This window comes from Micromys minutus (assembly GCF_963924665.1).
Source record: "Micromys minutus genome assembly, chromosome: 22".
Classification (NCBI taxonomy): Eukaryota; Metazoa; Chordata; class Mammalia; order Rodentia; family Muridae; genus Micromys; species Micromys minutus.
In genome coordinates, this window is record NC_137957.1 from 29,710,497 (window position 1) to 29,725,831 (window position 15,335).

A 15,335-nucleotide genomic window follows, 5' to 3' on the forward strand; every position below is an offset into this window, starting at 1 on the left:
CGTCTGTTAAATGAAGCAGAATAGTTAAATTCAGCCATATACTTACAACATAGCAAAACTGACTATATGAACGTCAATTTAAAAATAGATGAATTTCTTCTGGAAGGCATTGAAGCAATATATACACTACTTTGCATCTTAGGAAATTAGCATCATTAATATAATCTACAAGGCAATGCCTTTGTTTTATTTACCCTAAGAAAGCACCTGTGCATGGTATGTTCAAACAATTCATAAAACACTTATTGACAAATATGAGGCTTATATACACTTTATTATATTGGAGATCTTTCAAAGGAAATATGTCATTTGTCTATAAGGAGTAGGTGCTGTCGGAAAGCAATGCTAGCTATTGTCACCATTGTGAAGCCCAAATCCCTAATGAGGAGGATGTTAGGGTTTAGAAACCGCTCTATTGGTGAAAGTAATAAATGCAAGCACAGTGTCTTTCTTACGGGCTTTGTTAATTTCTTGAGAATTTCATGCATGAGAACTGTATTTATAACATCCCTCCTCCATCCCCCTTTACAGCCATGTTACTCCTACATCTTCTAAAGTTTATGGCCATACATATAGATGTGTGTGTGAGTGTGTGTGTGTGTGTGTGTGTGTGTGTGTGTGTGTTTGTGTGTGTGTGTGTGTGTGTGTGTGTGTGTGTGTGAGAGAGAGAGAGAGAGAGAGAGAGAGAGAGAGAGAGAGAGAGAGAGAGAGAGAGAGAGAGACAGAGACATATATGACAAACATGAAAACAAACAAAACCCCATGAAACCTGGTAGGGTTTGAACGTTTCCTGCCCCAGCATTTTATAATACTTCCCTAAAGTGGTGAGATGCAATGACATTTTCTAAATAATTTGATTAACATGGTGGTGGTCAACCCTTTCAATAATAATTACTTATGGTAATTGGGTGAATAAATTTAAATAATATGAACAGAGTTAGTAGCAAGGATACAAGGACTAGTGCCAGCTTGTTACTAACAATGTGTATGTACGTTTCCTGTTATGACCATCAAAGCTGTGTATTGCAATGCCTTAAGTGTGAAATGAGGGGGATTTGCCTTCTCCAATCTTACTATTTTTAAATTTAAAAATGAACTGTCCAGTGAGGTAGCATCCGGCTCCACTTCGTTACTTTATTTGCTTTTCTTGGAGGTAGGAAAGAACATAAATCTGGGGGGGGGGGGGTTCAGAGGGGGGAGGATCTGGAAGGAGCTGGGACAGGGGAAAACAAGATCCAAACCCACTGTATGAAAAGACAGTGTTATCCAAGCGCAGAAATGCAGGTATTCAGTGTTGAGTACGCAGCTCCCCCTCCCTCTGCCTCCTGGTTCAATTTTATAATGATATGTTCTACAGAAGAGGAATTTTCAGTGTTAGCATAATTCAAACTATTAAACCGGGAAATATGTGCCCATCGTTTTCCCAAACAACATTTTGTTTGTTCATGTTTCATCCCATTGCGAAGTAGCACTGGCCTAGCTGGGAACTGAATGCATTGTAGTTGACCACCTTAAGTCTCCTTGGTCACAATATTCAAATGAAAAAACCGTCCCTCCCCCTTTTTGACTCTTACATTGAAATGGGAAAATATTTATAAAGTAAAACATGTTTATTTTTAGTTAAATTTCAAAATTTCTGTTATTTGACCTAAACACAACCTAATGCACAATTCATTAGATCTTACCTCCACAAATAAATTGTGTGGTGAAACAACTCTTGCCTTTCAAAATGAGAGTATCTTTTTATGACATCAGTATATTATATTATGATGTCAGCATATTCCCCAATATGCCACATTGAACACATGGACTTATTTGAGCATTTTTGCCTTATGGAACAAAACTTTCTGGCTTTGTGAACATGGGACCACATGTGTTTTTTTCAGTCCTTCCTGGTCCTGGTGTGATTTCTTCTTACTTTTATTTTTCCTATAAAAAATAATGCTATGGTTTCCAAGGGAAAATGTAATCAGTAAATTCCACGCTCTGTAAACATCAGGGCTTGTATGAGTTCTTGTGATTCTGATGGGTTTTACTGAAGTCCTTCAGACTTCTCTCAAGTTCTTAAATAGTGATACTTTTGCCAGCTTATGTAACCATAGTGGAACTTAATTTGGAAGTCCAATTTTCTTGTTTGTAGTTTATGTCGGCATCCTTTAATGGCTCTCTAGCTTCTCTGCTCACCTTGAGTTTATTGGCCTCCTCTCAACAGTCTTTGCACTCTGTATTCATTTCAAACTCTTACTACTAGGGAAAAAAAAAAAAAAAAAACAAACGAATCTAATAGGGAGTTGGTGTACTGAATATTCTACCAGCTTCCCTTAGTCCTCATGTCCCCTCTAACCTTCCTTCATCCCATTCACATGTCTATTACTCTTCTCCAAAGAGAACGTAATATACAAATTGGAAAGGTAATTATGAGGCCCAAAAATAACCATGAAACACCTGCCACAAATTGGGGATTCAGGAATCCAAGAGTGGATCAGCCCACGGATGAAGGTCTCAGAAGCAGAGAAGCTGACATCTTAGTGACAACACCATGGGAACCGTGAAGGCTTCTGGGAAATTCTTTTCCAGTTCAGAAGGTACAGATTGCAGAATTCTTTTGTTAGTGGTTGGGAGGCGGAATATTTCAGCAGCAGGAGATTGGGGATGGATCATGTGTATGAAGAGGAGAATATAGAATATGACTGTAGACTGAGAAGTATTGTTTCACAGGGACATCAGCATTTTGTCCCCAGGTCCCTTTGCTTTGGTCCGAAGTAGATGGTGCACAGCGGCCCATTCCATTCCTGAAAAGACAGTGGTTGGCTTTAGAGAGGAGTTGCAACGTTGGAAAACTGGAATCTATTATTTAGGACAATGAATATACCACCATGAGGTCAGGGGAGAGGCAGCAAAGGTATCTGTGGGTGCTGTTGGCTATATGAATATTCTGCAAAGGATTGCTCAGAAGAAAGAACAGCTTATTTTTCTACAAGAATAAAGGATATAATGGAGAATTACTTCTTGATGAGTATGTCAAGTTTTATCTTAAAAAAAAAAAAAGACCCAGATATACTACTTCAGAACATGTATGTAACTGTTAATTGATAACATCTATTCTGATGAGTCTGCATTGCATAAGATGTTGGAAGCTGTATTCATGTTGTACTTGCAAGTCTTTGCTGTTGGCTAAAGAACTACAAAACGATATGCATTCCTTTCATTGTAATCGCTGAGAGGAATATCTGTGGTTGTTAGCTTTCTGTTACTGTAACACAATAGCCCAAAAAAACAACTTTAAAAGGAAGGAAAATGCACCTTGGCCCATGGTTTCAGAAATCTTTTTAACCAATTGCTTCAGGCCCACGGCAAGGCTTGATTTTATGGCTGGGAATGTGAGAAAGAGAACAACTTCTTATATCACAATAGCTAATAGGAGAATAAGAAGAGTCCCTCCTTGTCCTTCCAATGCACATCTTCAGGGACACTGAGCCCCACCCTCCATCACCTCAAACTTTGCTACCACTGGGGCTAAACTTTCAACATATGTACTCTGAGGGGATATTTCTCAGTTCAAACTACAGCAATGTATTTGGTAGCACTTTTGAACTGATTCTGATCAGTGATGGTAGCCCCTCTTAAATTATGAATTTTAAGTATATCATTCCATGACAGATGCACCCCCGTATTTTCTGTAATATATTTATACTGCTCACCATCCATTTGACTTTATGTGAGATCACCAGCTCGCTGATCTTATTACCTCTCATTGTATATGGAGCCATCACGATGTTGCCCTGCCATCAAAATCTCTGCACACTGACTCATAAGAATGACCATTCTCTATACCCAATGCTAATTCTATTGCATCTATAGTCAACGTATGTGTCCTCCTCATCCTGACAAATTCCCATGATTAACTTCAACTCCAGCATGATAGTGGTAACGAGTGAGGCCTTTGGAGGTAATCAAGTATGAGGTCTCTGTTCTCATGAATGAGAGCATGGTTCTTATCGAACAGGCCAAAGGAATCCTTTACCTCCCTTCGACCACGAAATGCATAGTTAGATGGAAAATTTTTTCTAATGGAGCCTCATCTCCCTCTTAATAACCTATTACTTTAAATGTGAACCACACAGCTACGGAGCCAAGATCATTATTTCATTCTAAGGATGGCCCGTTGTTTTCTATTGCTATGATAAAGGCAGTGGCCCAAAAAGAAACTCTGAGCGACAAGGGTTAATTTGGCTTGCATGTCCTGATCATAATCCATCATTGGAGCAATTCAGGGGGGGGATTCAAGCATTATCCTGTAGGCACCGGCAATTGAAGCAAAAGCCATGGAGGAGTGCCGCTTTCTGGTATGTTCTCCATGGTTGCTCAACTGGCTTTTTTTTTTTGTTGTTGTTGTTTTGTTTTATTTCTTTTTTTTTTGTTTTTTTTTTTTGTTTTTTTTTTAAGCCACTTAGTCCTGACTGCCCACAGTTGACATCACCCACAGTGGGCCCACCCACATCAATCATTAATGAGGCAAATGCTCCACAGAACCAATCTGATGGAGACATTTTCACAATCGAGGTTCCTCTTCCCATGTGACTCTAGCTTTCAGCAAGTTGACAAACAAAGTACAAAAAAAAAAAAAAAAAAATCCATGACCACTGCCACTACTACTACCACCACCGTAAGAAGTCTAAACTACTATGCTAACATAGCATGGATAGACTGAAACAGATAAAGACACTGAAGAAATGGAGAGAGAGCAGCAATCAGACAAGTATCTTCAAAGAGAGTAAGGCAAAATTTAGCATAGAAGGATTCAAGGCAACTGTGTTCAGGTTTAATAGATTCCCAAATCTTTTTGTGAAATAATGTTGAAAGCAGAGCCTCATGCAGCACAGGCTAGATTTAAATTTTATATTACCTGCGTATAGCCTTGAACTTCTTTGGAACATGGTACAATGCAGATGCTCAAGGTCCTGAAATCCTTAATTTTTATTTTTCCTTTTGGAAAGGAGCTCCTGTTTTTTTATTTTTCCTTGAATCCCACATCTTAGTCTTGCAGATTTGACTTTACAGCACTATGAGGATTGTGTAGGGCTTTATACTTTGGAGAAGAGTGAGCAGGAGAGGACAGGAGGGGCTATGAAGCAGAGCGTGAGGAGGGCTGCTCTGAAGGACCCTGAATAAGCTACAGAGCATCCCAGCAGGAAGATCCTAATGGCTGTGCTGAAAACATGGTGACAAGATCAAATGTAAAAGAGGCGGTTAGTTTCAGAAGAACCATGGAGTAAAATCTCAGGAGTACTTAACAGTGGGGGGATAACATCTGGTTCTACATTTAAAGTACCCTTGTATCATCCTGTTTTAAATTAAGTACATGGGTTCTGATGAATTTAGAAGACATTTAAGAACAAAAAAGGAGAAAGTCTTATTACAAAGACACTCTTGCTGGAGGAATGCGTGTCCCGAAAAAGGAGCCTTTCACCGTTTTGAACAGATTGTGACTGTGCGGAGTCATTAGGATGGTCATGATAGTTGAGGACTTTGATTCTGTAACTTCTCTTTCCAAAGCTGGCTTGATTTTTTTTTTCATTGTCTTCTGCCATTTGATACCAGCTCAGATGTGATTTTATTTCATTCTGGCCCCAGACAGACTGGACTTATTTCAGAATCACTTTTAATTCTCAGGGTGATGGTATTGCCATAACTTGTACATTTTAATGTAATTATATGCACATTTCATCTAGTTGAATCCAGTGAGATAATGTATATAAAAATGTTTTGGAAAGCCTCAATCATTCTATAAACACAAAGGATTAAGCAGCCTATTAGGAAGATTGTCGTCTAAAGCTGTTTGAAATATCTGCTTGAAATCTCACTTACATTTTCCAATAATTTAAGCGAACTATATACTCTTTTACTATAGCTAAAACACAGAACTTGCTTTCATTTTATAAAATTAAATTTTTGGAGAAGGATTAACTGGCAATTTTCTACATAGTGTAAAGACTGTTCTTCTGATATTGGCACTTGTAGACTGTTTAGAATTTTCCTGCCAAATGTGCAGTTTCTTGAATTTTTTTTGAGCTGGGAGAGAATTAATTTTCTTTGCTCCTACTTGTTTTCAACTTTAGACTTCAATTTACAAGCATGAAAATAAGCTTTCTCCCCCTACCTTAAATGCTAACTTCAAGCCCTCATTCTCTGGATCAAGTTGTCGGCAATTACAGCATTGGCTCCGAAGTTGTGTGTGTTCTCAGCCAGACAATGATGTCATTGTAGATGTGTTTCTTCAGGAAGATGGAGATTTTTGCAGAGGTTCATTCCTCCATCACCGATGTTGATCTCAGCCTCAGACTTCTTACCCTCATCTTTCATGCCAGCCCTCCCTGGGTTTCCCAATTAGACCACACCCTTTTCCTGACCTTCAGTCTCTTCCCGCAGGGAATCTGTCATATGGGATTGATGTGTTTTTTATTTGTGAGCTGGCTATCTGGGAGATTCTAAACATGGCTGGGACAGAGCCCATACCATACCTCTTTGTAGCCCCAGACCTATCATCTTACTTGCCAGATAGTAGATACTCAGATGATTGAATAATTATCGATATAGTGGCAGTCTCATAAGGAAATGTTGTGCTAAATATTTTGAAATAAAATAAAATGTGTAATAGATTACTAGTTATGTAATTAATAGTGATAAGGTAGCATAATTTTTTACAAACAGGACATAATTTTGTAGTTTTCAATTAGTCAGCATGGTTAGCTACTCTAAAACTCACCTCCTTAAGTATCCACATATATCTCAGACATCAGTGGGACCATTACTACAGGAAATCAGCCAAGGACTTCCATTAAGCTCAGAGTCTACCATGTTTGTAGTTATGTTTCTCAGGGCCACCCCAGCAGGGAAAGAGAAGTCAAAGGGAGCCCAACCTGGTCTTTTTTTTTTTTTTTTTTTTTTTCAGTTGAAAAACTTTATTTTAAAAAACAAAGATAAATGCACAGATTTTAAGCATTTTTGCATAAATGTATACGAATACATTTTTGTCAGTACTTGGTTTTTTTTTTAAAGGTTTGATAGTGTGCATTAAGATCTTACTAGTTACAATGAGCATAAAGTACATGTAAAACAAGATGTAACCTGAAATTAGTCAAAGTTTTCTTGGTGTGTAAAGATTAAGCATAATGGTTTTTCATTTTCTTTTTTTGTCTTGAACTTCATATAGTCTGTGAGTTGTTTCTGGGGTGTTCAGAGATTTCTGGGCTTATCATCCAATTATAAGTGACTGCTTATTATGTCAACTCGCTCTTAAAAGAACCAGATTACAAAGAACAATTGAACTTCACAGCCATTTTCTGTATGCAAATACAATGCTTTTGCACAAAACAGTGGTCCTCAGAATCTTGTACACAATAGAAAGAATGCAAACTCATGTTACAGCACTAAGAGCAATATAAAACAACAGCAACAAAAGAAAAAGTGTATTGAAAATTTTAATTACCTGACCAATAGAGATGCTGATTTTCACAGCCAACCATTGGATTGAGCCTGGGAACCCCAATGGAAGAGCTCAGAGAAAGACTGAAGGAGATGAAGGGGATTGCAACCCTATAGGAAAAACAATATCAACTAACTGGACCACCCAGAGCTCCCAGGGACGAAACCACCAACCAAAGAGTATACATGGAGGAAACCATGGCTCCAGATACATGTGAAGCAGAGAATGACCTTATTTGGCATCAATGGGAGGGGAGTCCTTTGATCCTGTGGAGGTTTGATGCCAGCAGTTAGGGGGATGCTAGAGTAATGAGGCTGGAGTGTAAGAGTGGGTGGAGAAGCACCCTCATAGAGGCAAAGGGGAGGGGGCAGAAGGGGAATGTGATAGAGTTTGTGGAGGGGTAACAGGGATGCAAATACTGTTTGAAAAGTAAATTAATAAAATGATTAATAAAATTTTTATTCTTTAAAAATATAAAAAACTTAAAAAAATTGTTTCAAGTATTTGGTTGAGTAAGCAATTTTAAATCAGACAAAATAGAAAAATGGAAAAAATTATTCTTGTCTAATGACAAGCAGTTGTCAGGTAATATTCAAGAACCCAAAAACTTCAAATTATTATTATTTTTTAAGTAAGTCACAATACCTACCTTGTTTTTATCCCTACCCGTCATTCATGCCATAAATTTGAAAGGTGTAATCTCTAAGTTTTATAAACTAAATGTATAGAAACAGAACATAATCTATTCATAACTTTAGGGCTAAAAGTGAGAAATGCACAAAGACTGTGAATGTGGAGTTGGCAGTTTAAGCGAGGGCTGGGCCTGTGTCGTGAGGATCAAGCGTCAGATCGATGCCACACTCCGGATCCGATGAGGTCTCTTAGAAAGGGGAACACTGATTCTTTTATGGAGAGCTTGCACCGGCTTTCTGTAATCAGTTTTGACATTTTAACTAATTTTAGAATTTACGAACTAGTCATTTTTCAATTTAGTCAAAAAACTAATAGCAAGTGTTTTTAGCCACAGTCGTAAAACTACGGAACATAGTCAAATTGATAAAACATATAGTTATAGTCCCCACCATATCTGAAACACTGAGAGAACTGAATATGGCCAAAAGTTTTGGTTTGGAAAACTCTGACCCCATTTCCGTGTAATTGTTAGAAGCCTGCATATCCCATACCAGCTCCTCACAGTGATGTCTTACTGAATGAGACAAACTGACTCTTCCAGCCACAACCACTTCCCTCCACTTAGCACATGCACAGATTAGGCATAAAAGCCACAATTAAAACCTCACATAAAACAAAAGCTGAGACTAAATGGAAGTGCATGTGTGTCTTTATGTGACAAATATATTTGTGTCACAGAAAGACATATGTTAGGAAACTTAGTTTGTCTTTCCTAACCTTCTAGTTCAACTTCTATTATCATCTACAGAGTAAGAATGATCTCAGATTATAGCATAGCATGCCCAGTGGGCCTGGGCAAGCTTTGAGAGTGCCTATTTTATCTACTGTTGACACATGCCAATTATGTGGTAAAATGGAGATCATGCTTTAATTTCTTCAGATTTCTATGCAGAGAAACTTCTGAATACTACAAATCAAATTTGTTTTGCTTGAACATTATTTACTAATACTTAGATTAAATTCACCTGACAGGAATTATCTCCTGTTTAAGATAATTGGCTTAAAGGTGTTATGCACGCAAGAACTCTGAACTCATGGAATGAAGAGACACATATATGAGTAATTCTAGGGAAATTCATTGTAGAATTTAACTTCAATGCTTGAAGGTACTAAAGATATGGTGAGAGAGTATTAGGACTCACCAAAAAAACCTCTGTTTGAAAATGAGGTGATGATGACATGTCAGAAATCCTGGTGAAGATTCTAACTGAGCAAAGGGAAGACTTGGGGTGGAAACACTATTCTGATTGTGTTTGGAGACAACCAAGGAGGCCTTGTGACTTGTGTAAAGAAATAAGGGATGTCAAGAGTTGAGGAGGGAGAAAGAAAAATGTCCATGATCCAGACTTGCCTGCTAAATGAGGCAGATGTCCTGAAGATTAAGTTCTACAGGATGTGCAAACTGTGGGTGAAGCAGGTTTGGAAGCAGCTAGAATGGTTTGTCCTTCAAGAACCCATGTTTGGATGTAGTAAGTCTGAGATAAGTGTTGTTTAGTTGGGAGAAAATGAAGTATTTTGTGGGATGTCACTTGGAAGTTTTAAAAATAGCTTTATGTTCTAAGAAAAAGGTATTTGAGGATGATAGACATGAAGAAAAAATAATTCTATTTGGCTCTAATTGATTAAGGGAAATTTCTATCTTTTCTCATATGCTAATATCACATTAAAGTATTAAGAAATTAAGAAATATATGAATAATCTAAGAGTATTTGAGGCATATAGACACAGAGGACAATAAATTCTTTGTTATTTTAATTCATATAAAAGAATATTTACCTTTGTGCTATAAAGTGCATTTTATACTTACATATTTATCCCACAGACTTGCTGGTAGGGAAATAGCACCATCTTGTGGGTAAGAATATACAATTTTATTTTTAAATGTGACATTGTGGCATATTTTGCTGCTCTGGGTAGTTTTTAATTTTCCCGAAAATTTAATGATTTATTTTGGGATGTGTAACAATTACATGCATTTACATGGTGCAACGTAAAATTTTCATCCTTGTGTATATTGTACAAAAAACTTTAGACCAAGTTATGAAAATATCCATGATATAGAAGGAACCTTTTTTTTTTTTTTTTTGGGTGAAAGAATGTTTATTGCTTGTTTGTTTTTTTGTTAGTTTTTTTTTGTTTTTGTTTTTGTTTTTGTAATGAGACTTGTAAAAGCCATTGGGGACAAGGAGATGACTCAGTGCTTAAAAGTAATTTCTGTTGAGCACGAGATCCTAAATTCTCATCTCTAGTAACCTTGTAGAAAGCTTAAATGTGACCTCTGGCACAGCCAATGCATTTTAGTGCAGTGGTTCTCAACCTGTGGTCACAGGCCAACTGGGTTATTAGCTATTTACATCACACAACAGTAGCACAACCATAGTTATGGAGTAGTAACGAGGTAATTTTGAGATTGGGGGTCATCACACCATGAGGCACTGTAACAGTTGGCTGCAACATTAAGAAGATTGAGAAACACTCTTTCAGGGTGAAGACTGGAGGATTACTGGGACTTGTTAGCTTCCCCCCTCCTCCAGGTCCAGGTCTGTGAGAGAAACTTGTCTTAAGGAAGTGAAGAGCAGAGATATAAAACAAGTGCCAATGTCATTCTATGGCCTTGATGCCTGTACAGGGGTGCTCGGGTGTCACTACTCACACACACATCATTCACACATGTCTCATACAGCATCTCACATAAAATAAGTAAGGAAGAATTAGAGCAGCTTTTTTTCCTATGTGCAAGAATAAATGTCTACAATGCCAAGCCGAAGGATTATTACTCTGAGGAACTCATATCATTCTGGGAGCTCTCCCCTGAGGCTTGGATGCTCAAACAAATGATTCTGGTGATTGGGGTTAAGGTTTTATCACCCTGATGCAAGAAAAATCAGGAAAAGTGATGGTTGTCAGGCAGCTGAATAGCTCAAATGAATGTCAATCAGCAAGTGAGCTCACAAATACTGAAGGACTCTGATTGAATTATAATTCAAATAATTGGTCATTTCTGAAAAGATTATTCTAAACTTATAAACTTGGTTTCTTCCTTTATATAGGGAGACCCACCTTAACTGTGGGTGACATCATCCCATGGGGTGTGGTCCTGGACTGAATAAAAAAGGAAGAGAGCTGAGTACCAGCTTCCTTCTTGTACTTCCTGTTTATACGTGAAATGTGATCAGCTGTCTCCTGTCCCCACCCCCTGCCTGCCCCACTACTAGGAACAGTAAAACTTGGAACTATGCCTATATATAGTCCACCTTTTTGCATCACTTGGTCTGGTACTTTTGGTTAAAAAATGTTACGTTTCTTTCTCTTATGATTATTGTTATTTAACAGTAAAGAAGTTTAAATGAGTTAAATATCAATTGATTTCTTTTTAAGGTTTGTAAATTTTTGATTAATTGGGCAGATATCATTTAAAATTCAAGCAATCAAACAGTAAATTATTATAGAAGGCACTGGGTACCATGACATTTGTTATAGCTTTCAGTATTACAATCAAAACTCAGGATGGACCAAAATCAAAAAGTTGACTGAAGCTTCTTCATTCTCATTTATGGGAAATGGAAGAGGACGACCGCTCTATGGACAAATTATCTCATAGAATTTCAATTTGTCATGTAAACATTTTACATTTTAAACATATTAAATGTCCAAGATTGGAAGAGGGAACTTGTAGAGTCTACCTCCAGTGAAAGAACAGGGCATCAAGTGGAGGAATGAGGTTAACATCCTACAATCAAAACCTCTCACTCAGAATTGTTCCTGTCTAAAAGAACTGCAGGGACAAAAATGGAGAAAAGTCTGAGGAAAAGAAGGTCCAGTGTTGGGCCCAAATTGGGATATATCTCAAGGGGAGGCTCCAAGGCCTGACACTGTGACCGATGGTATGGTGTGCTTACAGGCAAGAACCTAGATGGCTGCCCTCCAAGAGACCCAACAAGCAGCTGAAATGTCAGATGCAAATACTTAACACCCAACCAATGGACTGAAGTTAGGGAACCCTGTGTTTAAATTGGGCTGGAAGAAGTTGAGAAGGAGGGCGACCCCATAGGAAGACCTTAACCAAACTGGATCCCTGATATCTGTCAGACACTGAGCCACCAACTAGGTAGCATATTCCAGCAGATATGAGGTCCCTGAAACATATACAGTAGAGGACTGCCTGGTCTGTTCTCAGTGAAAGAAGATGTGCCTAACCCTTTAGAGATTGAGGCTCAATAGACCTGGCAGGGGGAGAAGTGAGGACATGGAGGAGGAATAGAATGAGGAACAGTCAGAGGGTCCACCAGGAGGTGAGTAATGACTGAACTGTAAAAAAAATACAAGTAATAATAATAAAAAAATTATTAATTTACAGAAATAAACAAAATTATCTTACAGGTAAAAACAACCTTAATATTACACCAGACTGTCAATATAACCATTTGAAATAATAAATAATGTAAGCCTGAGGTATCATAGGAGCTCATTTATTAGACTTTCAGATGCTAGTAGAGAATATAATATTTACTTGCATAAACGCTAATTATTTGAGATCTTAATCTACACATGGAAAGGGAACCTGAGAGATTATTTCTACAATAGTAAAAAGAAGAATTTTCTATAGGAGGAACCCTCATGTCTGGGATAAAGAAAGGATACTGTAAATGGAAGGTTGTGCTCTAGGTGTGGATAGATTAGCAGAAGGAACAACAAGAGAAATATTTTCTTCATCAGCTCTTATAAATGACCTGGCTCCTCACATTAAGGTACTTGCTACCAATGACCTAAGTATCATTCCCAAAACACTCTTGGTAGAATAAGAGAACCGGCTCCCACAACTTAACTTCTGACAGGCTCTTTAACATGTGCGTGCACATATGAACACACACACACACACACACACACACACACACACACACACACACACACACACATCAATAAAATAAAAAAAAATCATGCTGACAAATCATTTAGAATCTTTAAGAGTCTGTGTGTCATGTGACTTCAGAATATAGGAGTATGGTATTTCCCCTTAGCTTCAGCCACAGGGAAACACAAAGGCAATGTGTCTCCAAAATTATACCCACATAATCTGAGTTCCAAGACCTTGCTATCTATAATGTTACCACCTTCAAGAAGACTTTGCAAATCGCAATGGTTTTTAGGTTGGGGACAAACACGAAAGTTGAACCTGGAAGTTCTTTTTGTGATGAAATCTTGAAAGAGCACAGAGAGTAATGAGATCACACAGAGTAATGACAGTGAACATAACCAAAGAGCTTGTTACCCTTTGCACCAAATTTAAGACAGCATAAATTGTAAATCATAAATGAATAAAGACAATAGTTTGCAGAATAATTACTATCAAGTGAGCAGAATAATAAAAATTATAGAAACAAAAATTCCTCCAGTTTTGAACATTGGTACAATACTTGATTTAAAAAAAGGTAATCAGTACACATAAAATCACCAAGTAAGACAACAAAAAAGAAAAAATTAATAAGAAAAAAATGTTGGTTGGAGTTTGGAGTTAAACTGGCTACATCTATTATTGCAGATTATACAGCAATCAGAAAAGTTAAAAGTGCTTCATGTGAAGAATGGTAGGTTACATCAGCTTCTTCAAATGAATCAGAGCAGTTTCATCTGTAATACAACAAATTCAAATATATGATACAATCTAACAAACACATCATTATTTAGTAAGATTGTCATCATATTAGCATATGTACATAATATATATATACTATATATAGCATAAATAGCATTTTATAATACACACACACACACACACACACACACACACACACACATATATATATATATATATATATATATATATGTATTCAGGTTAAATAACCTCTCACCTTATTCTTTTGAGTTCACTTTTGTAAGCAAGGAAAGTTCCCCCTTCCAGGTGGCAGCTGAGGTGGTTTTGGGAAATCAGTTTTGAATATCGGTTACATAATCTGAATATATTAATGAAAATACATTTGAATAAAGCTATGAGACATTGTATAATACAGCTGGCCTCCAAGGTAATTTCTAGGTGAAAGAAGCTAATGGAACAAAAGGATATATGGAACATTCCACTTTTATTAATGACTTATGAAAGAAAAAAAAATACAGTGCTGAATTACTCAGGAATATTTCCAATGAATTAATAGGATGACTATTATTTCATTGATGATGGTTTTCAAAAGAAAAAAATGTCTTTATTTTAGGAGGCAATGGGTAAAATTTTATAATAATTAGGTAGTAAATGTCTTCATGATTGCTTTTTACTCAGTACTTTTTCTGAAAAAACAATAGAAAGTTAAATTTGCATGTGCATGTGGTGTGTGTGTGTGCGTGTGTGTGTGTGTGTATTATTTATTACCTACATCTATGTAAATATTTGAAGAAAAGTTTGCTAGTTGGCAAATCTAATGGGAAGTTAGACTTTTAGAAACCACCTTTATTGATTTGAGATTTTTAAACTCAGAAACAGTTTGAATGCCACCTCATATTATACATGTTTCAAACTGCCTTATAAGTTTTCTGTTTTTGTTGATTTTTGAGATTATAATGTAATGACAACATTCCTCCTTTCTCCCCTTTCTCCCATAACTGCTCCCACATAGTCTTCCCCATCAGATTCAAATTCATGGTTCGTTTTTACCATAAATTGTATTTGCATGTATATAAATATTTTATATACTTATATATTCCTAAACATAAACTCTTACATGTATGTGTTTTCAGGGATGAATGTTTGGCACTGCACAGCAGTTTGTATATTCTTACCCCGGGAGGACACACTCCTGCTCCCAGTTCTTCTCAGCTTCCTTGGTTCCTTAGTACCCTCAGGGTTTTGGCTTCACGAACTTTCCCCTGTGCAGTCTAGCATGTTCATCGTGATCCTTCTTCAGCTCACATTTGGGTGGTCCTGTTGGTGAGACATTACAAATACATCTTGTTTTACGTGTGCTTTATGCTCATTGTAACTAGTAAGATCTTAATGCACACTATCAAATCTTTAAAAAAACTAAGCACTGACAAAAATGTATTCTTATACTTTTATGCAAAAATGCTTAAAATCTGTACATTTATCTTTGTTATTTAAAATAAAGTTGTTCAATTAAAAATAAAAATAAATAAAAAACAAATATATCTTCTTAATACACAAGCTGAA